This window comes from Peromyscus californicus, unplaced genomic scaffold (genome assembly GCF_007827085.1).
Source record: "Peromyscus californicus insignis strain IS unplaced genomic scaffold, ASM782708v3 Scaffold_14__1_contigs__length_90479793_seg_2, whole genome shotgun sequence".
Taxonomy (NCBI): Eukaryota; Metazoa; Chordata; class Mammalia; order Rodentia; family Cricetidae; genus Peromyscus; species Peromyscus californicus.
In genome coordinates, this window is record NW_026294436.1 from 77094184 (window position 1) to 77112643 (window position 18460).

An 18460-nucleotide genomic window follows, 5' to 3' on the forward strand; every position below is an offset into this window, starting at 1 on the left:
AATGATACACTGTTGCATGAGACCAAATAACATTATGAAGGAAAGAGATTCACTTTATTCATAGTTCTGGAGGCTTAAAGGCCCACATATGGTAATTGCCCTTTTTCATTTTAAGATTTATTTATGTGCTTATGTGTGAACTTTAGTGAGTATATGTGTACCACATATGTGCAGGAGCCCACAAAGGCCAGAAGGGGGCGCTGGGTCCCCTGGTACTGAAGTTACAGACAGTTGTGTACAGCAATGTGGGTGCTGGGAACTGAACTCAGGTCCTCTGTAAAAGCTGCCAACGCTGTTCACCACTGAGCCAATCCCCAGCCCCTGATAGCAACCTTCTTGCTGGCAAATTCCAAGCACAAGTTATCGCATGCTGAAGGGATTATTATGGTCATGTCTGGGGAGGAGCTGCCTTGGTTGCCTTGTACTGATGTGGGAAGATCCACACGAATTGTGGTCTGCACATTCTGGTAATGGCCAAGATCAAAGGTCATGAAGGACGCAAACTCGCTTTTTCTGTTGCCTGACCTTCATTCTTGCAGGTGAATTCAGTGGCTACCCTGGTTGTTCTGTCTATTCTAGTGAGGGGTCCTAGATGAATAGGGTACAGGGGACAGAGGATAGACCTGATGGGGAAATGGATTGTGGTAGCGTGCGTGCATGCTCGACCTGCAGTAGCTCAAACCGGCAGCTGCTGCTCATTTGAGACAGACAATTAGGAAGCTGTTTTTAGCTCCGTTTTAGAATCTTTTTTCTCAGTTTTTAGGTGGAAACTCTTGCCCCACGTTGGGCGCCATTTGTAGCTTGAGTCTTCCTGACTGGCCCACAGGCCAATCAGTGATTTATTTATTGACCAATCAGCAACACATTTGACATACAGACCATCCCACAGCACATCTCCACTCAGGAAGCAGAACGAGGGTGGGAGGGACCAGGCTTGCACCTTTTATGACAATATCTCATCAGGCCTTAAGGGGTCACACGAGGGCTACCAAGGGTGCATGTGAATACATTATACTACAACTGACCTAAAGATCACCAGGATGCCTCATCCCCTAAAGGTTCCTCCATCTTCTGGTGCTACCACCTGGGAACCAAGTCTTTGACAGCAACTACACAGCCCTTTCTCCCTCGCTTCCTTCTCTTTCTTTGTGGCAGGAATCTTAACAGTTCTTATTAATAAAATCAAACCTGAGGCCAGTTATTGGGGTAAACACTGGAAAATTAAAGAGCCAGAACAAGCCACAGCTACCTCTCCTCGCCAGATCCTCAGCTGGTCTTGTTTCCTCAGACTGGAGGCCTCTGAGTCCTCATCCAGAATGAATCTTAGCTGAACTGCTGCTAGAAGCCTGAAAGCTTAACCAGCCAAATGCTTCTAGTTTCTGGTCCTCACGCCTTATATATCTTTCTGCTTTCTACCACCACTCCCTGGGATTATAGGCTCGCTTTCTGGGATTAAAGGTGTGTGTCACCATGCCTGGCCGTTTCCAATGTGGCCTTGAACTCACAGAGATCCAGAGGGATTTCTACCTCTGGAGTGCTAGGATTAAAGGTGTGAGTGCCACCATTTTCTAGCCTTTGTATCTTGTGGCTGTCTGTTCTCTGACCCCAGATAAATTTATTAGGGTACACAATATTTTGGGGAACACAATACCACCACATTTCTTCTTTCTTTTATTGTGAATTACTGAATTTAACTAGGGTTGCTTACAAGAACATGAATGGAGGGGCATTATTTACAGAAGCATAGGCACCTTACCCGTGGTTAAACCATGGAAGAAAATATCTCTCCCTCCCCTATCAATCATTAACCGCATTATGTTCTCAGGGAGAGTGAGGCCTCCTCCTCCTCCTCCTCCTCCTCCTCCTCCTCCTCCTCCTCCTCCTCAGTAAGAGAGTGTTAATGAATTGCTGAGACCTCGAGAGTATAAAGAGCATGTCATGCCTGTAAGAAAGTTCTCCACAGCTCAGCACCCCTCCTCTGGCTCTTCCATTCTCCCCACCCTTCTTCTGAGATGTTCCCTGAGCAGACTTGAGAAGGTGATGACCCATTTAGGGTTCTGCTTTCAACATTCAGTTATTCTCAACATTTTGGCCAGCTCTGAGTCTCTGCAGTAACCATGACTCACTGCAAAATAATAAGCCTCTCTGGCCGAAGATGGCAGTAGCTCTGACCTATGGGCATAAACATAAACATTTAGAAGGCAGTTTGACAGGTGTATCCTGTCCACTTAGTAAAACAACAGCGACAGTTGGGAGTGGTGGCACATGTCTTTAATCCCAGCACTCGGGAGGCAAAGGCAGGCAGATCTCTTGTGAGTTTGAGGCCAGCCTGGGCTACATAATGAGTTCTAGGTCAGACAAGTTTACATAGTGAGACCCTGTCTTGCAGCTCGAATTCCTAATTGGTCTTTTAATAAAAAAAAAAATGGGAGCCAGATATTGGGGTTAAATGCTGAAAGATCGGAGACACAAAGGATCAAGCCACTGCCACGTCTCACCTCACCAATTCCATGAATCCTCTGTTTGAAAGCCTCTGAGTCCTCAGCTGAAAAAGCTCTCTAGCCCAAAGGCCTCTAGCCAGAAAGGCTTCAGCCCAAAAGCTTTAGTTCCTGTCTCCTCATGCCTTATATACCTTTCTCTGCCCAGCCATATTACTTCCTTCCTACTGCTAAGATTAAATGTGTGTGCCAGTTTCTCTCCTAGACTGAGTCAATCTCATGTAGTCCAGGGTGGCTTTGAATTCACAGAGATCTCTACCTTTGGAGTGCTAGGATTAAAGGTGTGTGCCACCACTGCCGGCCCTCTGTGTTTAATCTAGTGACTTGTTCTGTCCTCTGATCCTCAGGTAAATTTTATTAGGGTACACAATGTGTCACCACACTGTCTCTAAAGGAAACCAAAAGCAAATGAACAGCAGCAGCAGCAGCAGCAGCTTCAGCAATGACATCCCAAGCCAGGAGTTTTTGACCAGGTTTACCTTGTCAGATATGAACTCCTTCTTGTGGAGCAGGGGTCTCAGATCCAATCAGAAAGCAACTGGTTACTCCCATGACCCACTTGGACTACTGCACCAGAGAGCATGTTCGAGAAGCTGCTCCTGGCTTCCACAGCACAGCCCTTAGACAGGGCATATTCTAACAGTTACTTTTCGAAATGCCATCAATACCTCTGTAGTTTCCACTAATATTTATTGGTCATAATTTTAGATACTTTTTGTGATTTGGCATCACCATGATTATGCATGATTCATTGGTTGAATGTCTGTCTTATTCTGGGCACTGAGTCTGTGGTGCTAAACACACAGTCACATGAAGGTTCTAGTCTGTGGTAAAAACAACCTTCCCAGAGAGAGGAGGCAGGTAGACTGTAACCGCTCTCCTTCCTGAATGCCACCAGGTTGTGGTGGTGCCTCTGAGACCCCAGCTTTGCTGGGCTGTGTGCCTCCCCGCCGCAGGCTGCTCCTCTGCTTTGGGTGATGGTAATTTCCTTTTTTGTTGGTACCACTCCCTTTCTTCTTCTTTTCATGGTAACTTTTTTATACAGCCCGAATGATGAAACTTCTTTTCTCCTGCTCTCTGCTCAGCACCTCCTGTCTAGTTGCCAAGGGAAACCAGATAAGCCCTAAGTGCAGTGGTAATTTAATATCTTGGGCATGACGTTCGTGGCATCTCTTCAGCACTGGTGTCTTCCTGCTTTCCATGCAGGCTCTTTATCAGGCCCTCAGATGTTCCACAGTTGAGGTTCCTGGGGTCTGTGCTTCAGAGGTGAAGCCTCAGACAAGGTTTCTGAGGACCAGACAAAGCAGCAAGGCATATTTAAGATGGTCCTAGTTTTGAAAAGGCTTCACCACGAATATGGCTGGGCTTGAAGTTATTTGTCACTCGTCTGAACAGCTTCTTCTATTCATTCCTGGTTCTCAAAAAGAACTTGTGGAAATACAGGCTGAATGAAGTCCTGAAACTCTGTCCTGTCCATCCTTCCCCTCAGACACCAATTATCAGTATCTCTCAGTCCTGGGATTTTGATTTGCCTTTTCATTTTGTGACTTAATAATTTCTGTCCCAGTCTCATTGTCCTGTCTTGTGCCCTGTGTTGCTGGACTGTGAAAACTACCAAGTTATGATAATATGGATGCTAGAGGGAGAAGACAGGGCTAGAGGGAGCCCTTGCTCCCTCTCTTCACTGGGGCACCCTGCGGGGTCTTCCTCTCCACACAGATAATTGAAGCTTGGCTAGCACTGAGTACCATTTGAGCTGTTGGTGATTTTGTCACATCACCTTTCTATGCAGCTCCAACCCTGGCACCAGCTGACCCATGAGCATCTCTCCTGGGGGCCCTGGTTCCAGACTGTGCATTTTGTAAATGCATCATTTCCCTTTTGTTCCCACACCAACAGTTTGCTTCCTGCAGTGACTGATGTCCAGCTTCCCAAGATTTTCAGTTCTCACTTCTCTGTCTCTATGTTAAAATCTTTCTTTGAAGTAACTTTTGTAGTTTCTCTTTGGAGCTGGACCCTGACTGATACACACATGCTACTCTAGACAAGAGCTCCTGTTAGGTTTATGGTACGCAGCAGCTGCACAGAGGGTGGCCTTCATTTCTGTCAATGAATCCAGAGTGCTCGTGTTCTAGGGGGAGGAGAATCTCTGCTGCACAAGGCTTCCCTGTTCCGGTGGGAACAGAGCAGTTTGTGGAAACTGGTCTGGAACGTAGATTTCTGAATGATAATCCTCCTGGGGGAAAAGGTGTGGTGGGTCATGGCCCACTCCATTAAGTGTCTTCCAACATTTCAGCTTGTTCCATGAAGCCGGGTAAGCACAAAAGCTAGGACATAGAGACAAGAAGCAAGCAGGTGGAAGGATAGAAGAAAGGATGGAGAGAGGGAGAGCATGCCTCCAAAAGAGGTCAGACATTTGCCACTTAATCATGGAAGCAATATTCTGTTAGCTTTGTTGTATTCTACTAATTGGAAACAAATACTCGGGTGTTCTGGTTTGAGTATGAAATGTTCCTCCAAAGCTCATGTTGACTGCTTGGTCCTCAACTGTTGGTTCCAATTTGGGAGACTGTGCAAGCTTTAGGAGGATTGTACCTGGTCAGCAGACCCATCCCCTGCTTCCTGTCGCTGTGATGATAGATGCCCCACAGTGTCCTGCCCAATCTCATGGGGCCAATCAGCCACGGACAGACCCTCTGAAGCTACAAGCTCGAGCCAACGTTTCTTCCTTCGTGTGGTTTATGGCAAGTCTTTGCCATATCGACCCAAAGACAAATGCAGTAGGTTCAGCCTACATGCTGGAGCAGAGGGTGGATCAACGGGAGCCGTGACTATGGGTGTCTGGATGTGGCTTTCCTTGTATTTACTCTACTTGGTGTTTGTTGAGTCTGTAATTTATATTTTTCACCAAATTTGGGAAATTTTGTTGCCATAAATTCCTCATATATTTTTTCTACCCCATTTCTCCTTTTTAACTTTTGTGCTTCCAGTTGCCTGTATGCATGTCCTTCTCACATGATCCCTTAGCACCTAAGTCCTTATTAACTTTTAAAAAATATTTTTATTCATTCTTTGAGAAGTTCATACATGCATACAATGTATTTTATCATATTAACCCCTTTCCCGAATTCTACCTCCTGGGTCCCCCTCCCCACATCTCTCTCCCAACTTCATGCCTCTGTGTTTGGTTTGTTTCAATAACCTACTGAGTTATTGAATAACTGATTAGTGCTGCCCATATATGGATGGGTATGGGGCCATCACTGAAGTACGGTCAATCTACCAGGACCACACCCCTAAAGAAAATGAAGTTTTCCTACCCTAGCAGGCATTAGCTAAAGCCAGAAATCCACAGAGTCTGCTTAAAGGGCAAAAGGATTTATTTAAAAAGGAAAACTCACAAGACAGAACAGAGGAATTGTTGTGGGCGTCCTGGAAAAGGTGAGGCACGGTCCCATGCTGCTCTTCTGCCTGGAGACTGTCCCAGCATCCAAGTCCCAGGAGGGAGCCAAGAGAGGCCCACAATGTGCACTTCAGGTCTTAAGGGTAGCCCTGAGCCATGCCCCAGAGGCAGGTACTTAGGGCAGTTACCTGCTACATCTCTAGGGGTTGTGCTTCAAGATCATAGACAGAATAGCTATCCACTACATCTCCCCCTTTTGTCTAAATAAGGAAGTTCTAACTTAATACAAACTACATAATAGGAGTGATTATTAAGTGTTGTTTAGGAGAGGGGAAAGGCAATAACATAAACAAAAATAGAAATACAACCAGTAAGAACAACATCAAACAAGAGACACATACTAAAATTCAGAAATGTCCAGAATATAGGTAAATGGTATGTTATAGAGATTACTCCAATAGCTGTCCTATCCTGAAGAATCTAACTTTAGTATCTAAAATGTTCTTAGCTAAGATATGAGAGGATTATAACTGTAACTATCTAAATCTTCAACCCCATTAAAGACCTGAGAAGGAACATAATATTATCTGAGACAGCAGGAAATGCAAGCAAGCAATTTCTGAAAAATTGAAAGAATAGACAGAGACAGCTGGCAGCCTGGACAGTCACCTAAAGTTTCTCAGCACTGTTGGGACATCCATTTTGGCTATAGGCCTAGAATACCTGACAGACCATTTTCAGAAGCAGGGATTTTGAAAGACCATCTTACCCTGTCTTGGTAAGTTTCAGTAGTCACTTTTCCTTGTGTCCTGCTCATCCGGAAAGGACAGCATTCATACTGTCAGCAGTCGAGGCAAGGGAAGTTCTTTGCCCAGCAGGCCACTTTGTGCCAAGAAGACAAACTTCCAAATGGAATGTCTATAAGCCCAATATTCTCTCAGGATCAGATCAGTGCTGCCAGGAGCAATTGTGTCTCACATCAACAGAATTCTAAGTTATCAAAACATTTAAATGCCACATTCCCTAGGTCTATGAAGTGTTTGAAGATTACCTGTCCATCTGACATGTTTCTGTAAATCTGAGAACCTAACAAACATAACTATAGAAATGACAAGCATGGATGACTATAAATCTTAAGTCTTATCTACCTAAATGACCCAAGGACTAAGGCTTCACATTAACAAAGTAAACAGTCTGTAAACAGACATACAGTATAAGGACAATGACCTCAAAATTGTGACAATACACAAAATATCCTAAATGGAGGTAGAAATGTATAGTGCAATATGGTAACAATATCCTTAATATGTATCAATATACAAAATATCCTAAATGGAGGTAGAAAATGCATACAGTATGGTGAATATAATTTTACATTTGTATCAATATACAAATTATCTTAAATAGGAATATAAAAATAGTTTACATTTGTATCAATATACAAGTACCCATATCAGTACAAATTATCTAAGGCTGATAGTTTGTCAAATTAGTTTACTAGTAGGTACACGTGTACACACACAAACCCATGAAAAGAAAAAAATGGAAGCAGTTAAGCCTCATAACATTTGGAAAAAAATCACTGTCTAGAAGATATTCAACAATGTACAAACAGTTTTCTAGGACCCTAACTAGAAATGCCATTTACTGTAAAAGACGTGTCTTAACGCCCTGTGTAACCTGCATGACCCATGCTTTTGTCTTATAAGACACAGTTCTGTCGAAGGCACTGCTGGAGATAGCTTCTAATATCACTGTCTACAAGGGAGCAGAGATGGTAGGGAGGGGAAGGGGGTGAGGGTGGGGTAGTCCCTTAGAAGCAAACTGAGCAATTCAGTTCCAAAAGCTCCCAATATACCATTGATACTAAGATACTTGGGTGTGTCGGGGTCTTTCCTGTGAGGCCCGCACCCTTCTTTAGCGTGCCTCATCCTTCCCTGAGCACCCGTATTTCTATTAACCTGGTGTTTAAACCTGTTTTAAACTTTCTTCTTAGTGAACTCCAGCTCTGCTTCAAAAAGCTTCCCCTGGGCGGAGGGCTTTGTGGGGAATTTCCCGGCTGCTGGTGGCAGTTCTCAGTTCTATCTCCCATTCAGGGAACACGGAGGTGTATGGCTAGATTCAGATGCCGAGTAACTCCCGGACTTAAAAATTTGTTTCTCTTTCTACTTAGATAGCTGGGCTTTGGGTTTGCTTTGACTTCCATGGGAGAGCAGAGTCAGGCTTCTAGAAAAACCGGAGACAAGCACGGTTCCCCACTCTGGCTAAGGAAGCAGTGGGGAAAATAGCTATGGAGCTCTGGGGGGAGAGAGAGAGAGAAAGAGAGAGAGAGAGAGAGAGAGAGAGAGAGAGAGAGAGAGAGAGACAGAGACAGAGAGAGACAGAGAGAGAGACAGAGACAGAGAGAGACAGAGACAGGGAGAGAGAGACAGAGAGAGAGAGAGAGAGAGAACAAGCTTAGTTAGTCTGACTCGGAGGGCAGACTCAGGGCCGCTGACAGTCCATCTGGCCTGCTTTCAAATCCCTCTGTCATACAACCAAAGAAGCATGGGTTGTGCAGGGTTTGCAAGGTAAAGCCACTTCCCCTCAGGTGTTGTGTTCGTAAAATGTGCTGAGGAAAACGAATCAACCAAATCAGAATGTACAAGAACACCGATTTCTAGTACATTTCAGGGACTGGACATTTCTTTTCCAGTCTGCATCTCAAACACACCTCTTGCCCATCTTTGGATGGAGACTTGTACTCCAGGCTGTGAAACACAGAGTCCTGTCAGGTACAAGGCATCCCAATTTTAGTTGCAAATTTGACCAGTTTGTTCCTTGTGTGGATGATTAAGTGTGCCAAGCAGGAAGTGCAGAACAGCTTGAAAGGCGATGAGAATTACAAGAAAACCAGAGTCGCTGCCCCAGTTTGCTTCTCTGTTGCTGTGATGAAGCCCCACAAGCAAAAGCAATTTGGGGAGAAAAGAGATTATTTCATCTTCCACTTCCGGTCACAACTCATCATTAAAGGAAGTCAGGGCAGGAACCTGGAGGCAGAAACTGAACCAGAGACCACAGGGGCATGACTCCTACTGGCTTGCTCCCTCTGGCTTGCTCAGCCATTTTGTTTTTATAACCCAGACCTACCTTCCTAGGGATGGTACCACCCACAGTGGGCTGGGCCCTCCTACATTAATTGGCAATCAAGAAAATGTTTCCATTTCCTATAGTAAAAGAAGGACCACAGTGCCTTTCTCCTAAGAACTCACAGGGTAAATGTAAATGAGCTTATTTATGTAAAGTGCATAGAATCCTGGCTGGTACAGAGCACAGAATCCACAAAAGCATCAGCTGAGGTGGCTGCTGTCATTAACCCATTCATCAATAGTGCAGATTGCATTCTCACAAAGTGACAATAGTGACATCATGGGTGGTCCACGTACCAGGAGTGGAAAGAACCTCTGCCATACAGATCCCAGGTGCTGCCTTCCAGGGTTTGTCCCTCTAGACTCTCCCTTTGCTTTAATTATTAATTAAATTTTTTTTTCAGAGCTGAGGACTGAACCCAGGGCCTTGCGCTTGCTAGGCAAGCGCTCTACCACTGAGCTAAATCCCCAACCCCTATTAATTAATTTTTGAGACATAGTGTTGCTATGTCACCCCAGAGGCCTGGAACTCCCAACCCTGCCTCCTGAGGTCTGGAACGCAGGTGTGCACCGTCGTGCCTGGCTCCCCACAGTGTCTTCGTTCCATGGCACTGCTGTCCTGCCTGATGCCTCGTGCAGCGGACATGCCTCCCCACCCTAAAGGGTGCAGTGGGTTGGAGGGGATGGGGCAGCTGAGCGACAGAGCTCAGACCCCAGCCAGGATCCTGAGCTGGGCAAGGTGTCCCCTGCTTCCATGGACACTCACCACTGGCCCTGAAAACGGTTATAGCCCCGACTTTAACTGCATTAGCTCTTTTCTCATCCCTAAATCTAACGAGGCATTTCATTAAGCCACGCTACAGTGCGTTCTGGCTGGTTTTCTGTCAACACAAGATAGAGTCCTTTGGGAAGAGAACTCAATAGAGAAAATGATCCCATAAGGTCTGTCTGTGTGTAGTTAAGTGAGTAATAAGTTTTCTCGATTAATGATTCATGTGGGTAGGCCCAACTCACTCAGAGTGGTGCTGCCTCTGGGCAGGTGGTCCTGGGTGGGGTAAGAAAGCAGATGGGACAGGCAATGGGGAGCTAGCCAGTAAGCAGCACCCCTCCACAGCCTCTGCTTCAGTTCCTGCCTTGAATTCTGCCCTGAGTTCCTTCGGTGATGGGCAGTTGCCTGAAGTGTAAGCATATAAACCCTTTCCTCCTCAAGTTTCTTATGGTCATAGTGTTTTATGACAGCAACAGAAACCCCAACTAAGACACAGTAGAACTTAACAAAGGGAATTCTATTTTCCTTTGAGACAGGGTCTCATATTACAGTCTAGGTTGGTCTTGAACTCCACATGGAGTAGGATGATTTTGAACTTTAATCTTCTTGCCTTATTTCTTCCTCAGTGCTGGGATTGCAGGCAAGCACCATTACACACAACGTGTGAGGTGCTGAGACGGACCCCAGAGCTTTGTGCATGCTAGTCATTCACTCTGCCAGCTGAACCACCTCCCAGCCCCACAAATTCCTTAGGAGGAAAAAAAGCAAATGATGTCTCATACACACTTACATAGATTTGAGATTTATTTATTTAAAAATTATGTATGAGTGCTTGTGTATCTGTGTGTCTGTATAAGGGTTTGTGCTCCTGCATATGGTGACTGCAGAGGTCAGAGACATCAGATCCTTTGGACCTGGAGTTACAGGCAGTTGTGAGCTGCTGGATGTGGGTGCTGGGAATGGAACTTGGGTGCTCTTCAAGAGCAGTACGTGCTCGTAACCTCACCGTAGTCCTGATCTCATGTTTTTAAACTTAAATGTTGTTTAACTTTAAACTCTTGTTATAAGTTAATTTCTGTGAAAATGTAATTTTAAAGCCATAAAAATCACATATGTAAAAATCTATATCATACATTGATCATTTATATATATATAAATCACACACACACACACACACACACACACACACACACACACACACACACACACACGAAGACACTTGGGTGTGACTCTCCCTCCCTGGAAGGTTTGTGTGCTGTTGTTTTTTTCCCTCCTCTTTCCCCCTCTCTTCCCTCCCCAAAGCCTCCTTTTAAATCCTTTCCTTCGTCCCCACTTCCTGCTCACCCCCCCCCCATGGTGGTTTGAATGAAGATGGCCCCCATAGGCTCATAGCGAGTGGTATTATTTTAAAGGATTAGGAGGTATGTATGGGCTTGTTGGAGGAACTTTGTCACTGGGGTGGGCTTGGGGGTTTCAAATGCTCAGGCCGTGTTTAGTGTCTCTCTCTTCCTGCTGCCTGCCATCTTATGGATGGAAGCCATTTTGTTGTAAGGTCAGAAAAAGTTCTTTCCTGTTTGCTGCAAAGTTCCAGTTGATTGTACTTTACCCTGTCTCTGGAATTTGACGTGGTCCCCACCCTGTGGAGTTTGACTCACACCTTGGATATATCCTGGTAGATAAGATGTTCTGCCAAACAATTTAAAAATGTTCAGCCAAGTTCTCATGTAACCAAAATTCCTCTGAAAGTCCCCCAATTCTTGAAAACCCCCTAGCCTTGCAAGATTTTTTTAAAATTATTTTTAATCCTACTGGTCGAGAATAAGACCACCACCACAAGTTAAAGCCAACTTTGAATCAAGCTTTAATTAAATGCTGGCCAGGAGGATGGGCTAGCCAGGTCCATATCTGGGTTCCCAGAAAATGGCCAGGAGTCATGTTTTGCAGGGGCTAAAAAGGCAAAACCCACAATTGACCGTATTTCCCATCAGGTCCAATCAGGGGCAAGTATACAACCTGATGGACCTCCTGCCCACACGTGATCAAGTGTACGTGTAAGTGCAGATGGGTTAAACAAACTTGGTTAGAGGAGTAAAAGCATGAATATCCTCCAGCATTTAACTTTGGTCCTCACACTATATAAACCCTACCTCTTCCTGTGTTCGATGCTATATTTTCAAACCCCACTCTAGGGAGATAGTTCTGTCTGGCAGAAAATAAAGCTTGCTTAATTTGATCAAAGAGTTTGGGTAATGGTCTTTACTCTTGTTTGGTGGGATTAACACCAGATGTAGAACTCTCAGTTACTTCTCCAGCAATATGTCTGTCTGCATGCTTCCTGCTATGACGATAATGGACTAAACCTCTGAAACTGTTAAGCAAGCCTCAATTAAATGATTTCTCTTATAAAAGTTGTCATGGTCATGGTGTCTCTTCACAGCAATAGAAGCCCAAGTAAGATACTCCCTCTGTCCCTCTGTCCACCTGTGCCTACCCTGGAAGTTTGTACTACCCCTTAGATCTATTAAACAAACACAGCAACTTTGCTTCACTCTGGTTTGTCCTGAAATTCTTTTCTGCAGTGTGCTCAGAATCCAGCTTTATCTCCTCAAACGAGGACTCCTCAGGCTGATATGGGCAATGTCTCCACATTATTGTTGATGTGTGTATGTGGGGTGAGATGAGAGAGCCAGACAGAGAGAGAGAGACAGAGAGAGACAGAGACACACAGAGAAAGAGAGACATAAAGAGAGAGATAGAAAGACACAGAGACAGAAAGACACAGAGACACAGAGACAGAGACAGACAGAGAGACAGAAACAGACAGAGATTTCTGGTATGGCTCAAGCGTCCTCCCCCTTTGTGTCCCTTACAAGCCTCTCCACCTTGTTTCATTCTGAAGTCAACAAAACATTGTCAAAGAATTTGAAACAAGTACTTCTGCATTTTATGCTGAGTTGTGTGTTTTCAAATAACTATTTGCAGCCCGCAAGGACTACAGTTGTAGGTCATACTGAACACTGGCCCAGAGGGCTTATGGGATTTTCTTATGATCATCTGGAAAATTCTGAGCTTTCCTTTTTGCTATCAATCAGGTGTTAGACTTTAGCTCTTGTCTGTTTGCATCTGTTTTTAAAACTCATTTGGGAAACCTTCTCTGGCCCGAGACTTATTTATGCATATTATTGCTGTGTCACTGTGAAGAGCAGATGGCAGTACATTTTCATTTGATTTAAGAACTCAAATTTCTGTTGCTTGTATAGATTGTAATTTTTAATGCTGCCATACCTTTTAAAGTTGCTTGCTCGTGACCTCTGAGAGCATATGACTCAAGTCTGTTTCCTACATCTGATCTAGCACTTATGGCCAAATATAGATATTAGCAGACAGAGTGGGAGCTCCCAAGTTAATTACAGCTGGCTTAACCCCTGGCTCTTCAAGAAATAGCTGAGGGTGTTTGGCTACCTTTCTTCATCTGTGAAATATTGACTGTCCTCTCACCAAAGACCACCAGAACGCAAACAAAACCAAACAAATCTAAGCATATTAGACTTACTGTAGTAAAGGAGCATATATACTTGAGAGAGACTTAGTGATGTCTCAGATGGAAGAAGCCATGGGAGGATAATTACAGGGTGTGGGCTAGGACATGTGTGTTGGTTAGCTCTGTCAACTTGGCACAATCCAGGGTCACCAGAGAAGAGAGTCTCAGTGAGGAATTATCTAGATCAGGTTGGCCTGTGGGGCATGTCTGTGGGGGACTGTCATGATTGTTAACTTATCCAGCCCACTGCGGGCAGCACTATTCCCTGTGCTGGACCCTGAACTGTGTACAAATATATAAAGCTGGCCAAATATTAAGCAAGCAGATAGCACAGGTGCCTTCATATTTATCTGCTCTTGACTGTGAATATGGGGTGACTAGCTGACTCAAGGTCTTAAATTTTTTAAAAATTATTTTAGGTATGTAGGTGTTTGCTTGAATGTATGACTGTGCATCATGTGCATGCCATGCCCCAGGAGGTCTGAAGAGAGTGTAGGATATCCTGAAAGTGGAGTTACAGATGGTTGCCAGCCAACATGTAGTTGCTGAGCATTGAACTCTGGTTCTCTGGAAGAGCAGTCAGTGCCCTTGCCTGTGGAAGCATCTCTCCAGCTCGCGGTGTCAGGCTCTTGCCACTGTGACTTCCTTGCAATAATGGACTGCAACCTGGAATAGTAAGTCAAATAAAGCCTTTCCTCCCTAAATTGTGTCTTATTATGTTATTATATCACAGCAATACAAATGAAGCTAGAACAGCAGGGTCAACAAGGCACAGAGCTGCTTGAGACTGGGCAAATGTATGACATCAGAGCTTTACACTGAGGCCAGCATGTGATCACATGTAGTGGCTCATGGTCTGGTAGCTGGGTATTTTGTTTGTTTGTTTATTTGTTCACAGTGTTGACTACAAATAGGGGTAGCCATCTCTGGATTCTTTCACACAGGAATGGGGAATTTTTTCTGATTTTAGTCTTTATTTGATTGTATTATGCTGGGATTACTATAGGCATGAAATACAACAGTGTACTGGCAGTGAATATGTGCTCATTATGATATTGGCATCCTTTCACATTTTGTTTTGTTTTCAGACACAGTTTTATACTGTAGTCCAGGCTGGCTCAGAGCTATGTAGCCCAGGCTGGCCTTGAAATCATAGCAACCCTCTGGTCAGCAGTGAGGGGACAGAGACATGACTTCACATTCTTGCTCTGACTATGAACTTGATTCTTCTAAACTTGTTAATTTATTGTCTTACTAAATGCAACTTTCTCATTAAGTACTGCTAGATGAAGACAGGTAAGTTCTGGGAATTTAAAGAAGTTTAGATTTAGATTTCAAATATTTGGATAAGTTATTTATCTTTGTTATTCCTTGTGATGTAACAGGCCCCCAGACTTCAGCACAACTAACGCCATGTTGGAGGCAGCATTCTAATCTGAAATCCCAGCACGAAGGCCTCAACACCTGCCCAAATAGAAACAAAGACCTAATCCATCAGAGACCTAGCCCACAGTTTTGGATTCCAGGAAGGTCCTTAAGCGTACCAGTCCTGCTTTTTGGGTTTTGCTTCTTGCTAACTGCTCTTGCTAACTGAAGTGTGTCAACCAGGATGTGTTTTTTGTGCATAAAAGAAAAAGAATGGGGAGGCTCAAGGCTGTGTGACTTGGGCAAGTTCTCTGTGCAGCCACAGACTTTCTGTTTAGCTTTAAGAATGTCCGTGTGTTCTCTGGGGGACCTACCTTGCAGCAATGGGGGAAAGTTAGCCCAATTAAAGTTCATCGTTTAAAGAAACTAAGATGTTGTTAAGATATCACAATATCAGAACAAAGTGGGGGTCTAAGATAGCTATTTAGGGGTCCGTTTTCTTCTTTGAGCCTATAGTCTTTGCTTCTTAAAACCTAATATTTTATATTTATTCTTTAAACATTTCCTACATGCATACAACATACTTTGATCTTATCCATCCCCTACTACTTGCTCCAATTCTTCCTGGTATCAACCAAATCACTATCCTTCAACCCATGTCCTCTTTAAAAATTATTGTTATTATTCATTACTCTCCAAGTCTAATTAGTGTTGACCCTAAATGTATGAATGTAGGGCCATCCAACATGGCATAGACAAGCTGCACATGGTCATGTCATCAATGAAAAGTGACTCACCCTCCCTCGTCAGCTATCAGCTGCCAGTAGCACCTCAGCCACGGGTGGGCTTTGAGCCTTTTACCCGACTATGCTGGGCTTTTGACTGTCTTGTTCTTGTGCAGTCAACTAGAGCTGCTGGGAGTTGATGTGTGCACCAGCCATGTCATGTCTAAAAGACAGCGTTCCCCAGCACTCCTCCAGATCTTACATTTCTTCTGCCTGCTCTTCCACGGTATTCTCTGAGCTTTGATGGAGGGAGGCTGAATAGATGATTCTGCACAGTTGAGCACTCACAGTTGCTATTCTCAGCTCTTTGACCAGTTATGAGTTCCTTGCATTAACCATTTCTTGCTGCAAAACAAAACAAAACAAAACAAACAAACAAAAACAAGAATATCTCTGACCAAAGTTGAAAGCAGTGCAAATCTATGGGTATAGACATAAATATTAAGAAGGTGATTTGGCAGCAGGATTGTTTAATGGAACATCACCAACAGGTTCTCTTTCATTAGAAAATAATTTCAAAAAACGATCATTCTGTTTGCTTCTGAAGAGCCAAGTATAATTAGCCAGTTTTCTACATTTATTGATGAACTTTCTTATATCCCAAACTCACTCTCTTCTATCTCTGTCTCTGCCTACCCCCCACTGAACAAAGTCTTCTTAAGGACATTTCAACCCAGAATGTGCACAATTTCGGAACCACCCTTGGTCCTCACACCAGGTGGAATTGCTTGGATGATTTCTCTCTGTTGCCACTAGAGTTTCCAGAGATGCAAGAAGTGCATGTCTGGTTGCAGATTTGCTTCATGAATTGCAAGGTTAATGGAACTGTGACTTTCTTCCGGGGATAGCAGGAATGGTAAGATGAACAACAAAGGGAAACTGAGGACAGCAAGTTCTGTTCATATGTTTCAGAACTAGAACTCCCTAGTCATTCATGTGTACCAGATGAGGAGCTCAGGTCTCAGCTGGCAGCTGATTATAAACACCTCACCGAGGACGTCTGAGTGCCCTCAGAGTTCAAAGGGTCAGACTGTTCTAATCTATTCTAGTTTCCAGGCAGGAGCTTATGCTTACAGCTACCACAGCCCTTTCTTATTCTTTCATATGGCATTGGTCTGATAACAGCTATCATTTCTGCATGGGTGCCATGTGCAGAGAACAAATCCAGCATTTTCTCTGCCTTGGCTTATGAGGCCTGTTATCTTCACACTGCAGAGGAGAGACTAATTAACTGAGCAAAGGCTAGACCACCTCGTAAATTGCAGAGCAGCACTGGGACGCAGGAGTGCTAGCTGACAAATGCCTCCTGAAGGCAGCACAGCACAGTGTAGGAATATAGACTATGGGCCTCCTGCCCGAGCTCAGACTAAAGTGGGTCTTGAGGACACTGTGGAGCTCCTCTATGCCTTGCTTACCTCTTGTATATTAATAAAAGACCAGCCTTAATAATATTCTTCCCAGAAGAGAAACTACAAACGGTGAGAATTATTTTCGGGAAATGAATCTAAGTACATCAAGCCCTTTGTCCGTGAACTTTATTCCTCTGGGATAAAATCCCATCTACACAGCTTCAGTTCTGTTCTCACGCCTAGCTCCTTTCTTGCCTGATTTCTCTCTATATTTATGTACTGTCCCCTCTAAGTTCTATCTTAATTCTCTCACCTTAGTTCTGCCTCATCTAGGTTCTTCTCATCTCTTTCTTGCCCAGCTAGTACTTCCCCATCTGGCTCTTCCTCATCTTCCATCTCATCCTCAAGTTCTCCATCTAGTTCTCCCATTCTCTTCTCTCTTCTCTGTCTAGTCGTTCTCTGAAAATAAAACTGCCTTTTTTATTGCTTTGACCCTTATCTCTCCAAGCTATCTCTGCTCCCACCATTTCTGGCGAGTGTGCTTGGTCACTGAGCAACTTGGCCAGGCAACTTCCATCACAGCTAGACGTACCTGTAAGTTGGAACTCTTAATTCTGAGTTAATTGTTAAGGGTGGATCTAAAACTAGAGATAAGACTTTGGAAAGGAGAAAGTTAAGCTTAAGTAGCACATCTGCCAGGCCTTCTCAAACAGGTAGTCTGGATGCTTAAGTCTGTTCTTAGAGAGTACAGAGGTATCTCTGATAATGTACTTTCCTCCATCTGGGGATGGACCTGGCTGGATGTTGCTAATGACGATAATTTCAGGGAGGCTTGAACTGGGGTTCTGGCTGTGCATAGCTGTCAGCGCACAAGGTTATCTAAATATTCCTTTAGTAGAGGGGAAATGGTGCCCAATGAATGATGGAAAAGCTACAATAGCACACAAGAAACTCATAGCAGGAAACGGCTAATAATCGAAAGCCAAATATCACCAAGGCTCCTTAAGCATTGGCTTGATCTCTGGAGGGCCTTTGGCTTCTTCCAGGAATTAGCTTTGTCATAATCAGTTGAAATCCTACTGTATATATTTTTACAGCTTGCAGCACTTACCTCCTTGAAGAATGAGATGGTTAACTCAATTAAACTGGGCAACAGATCTGGACCAATGGTATGCAAGCCTATATGCAGACGCTATGTGTCATTTTCCCTCAGAGAATTCCAAACTAAAACAATGAAGAGATGCTCACATCTGTTAGAATAGCAGAAAGCCAGGGTAGTGGTGTAGGTGTAGAGAACATAACTCTTATTCATAGCTGGAGAGAAGGCAAAACAGTGTAGCCATTTTGGAAGACAGTTTGATAGTTTGTTGTAAAAATAAACAGATCTAGCAGTTGTGGTCTTTAGTCTGTACTCAAATGAGTTGAAAGCATCTCCATTAAAACACTCGTGCACTTATGTTTATAATAGGTTAAGTCATAATTACCAAGACTTGGAAGCAGCTGATATGTCCTGCAATAGGTGAATGTGTTAACAAGTTTGTGTACCCATACAAAGAATTTAATCCACAAAAGACATAAGGGAATCGTAAGTGCAGATCGCTAAGTGAAAGGTAAAAGGCGCC

At 43.9% G+C, this 18460-nt stretch overlaps 1 protein-coding gene across 1 annotated transcript in view; it reads right to left on the reverse strand.

Annotated features, from left to right (window-relative positions):
- The window catches only part of LOC128109348 (ESX-1 secretion-associated protein EspK-like), a 71684-nt gene that overhangs the window by 35472 nt on the left and 17752 nt on the right, over nt 1–18460 (reverse strand). The gene's annotated exons all lie outside the window — the stretch shown is intronic.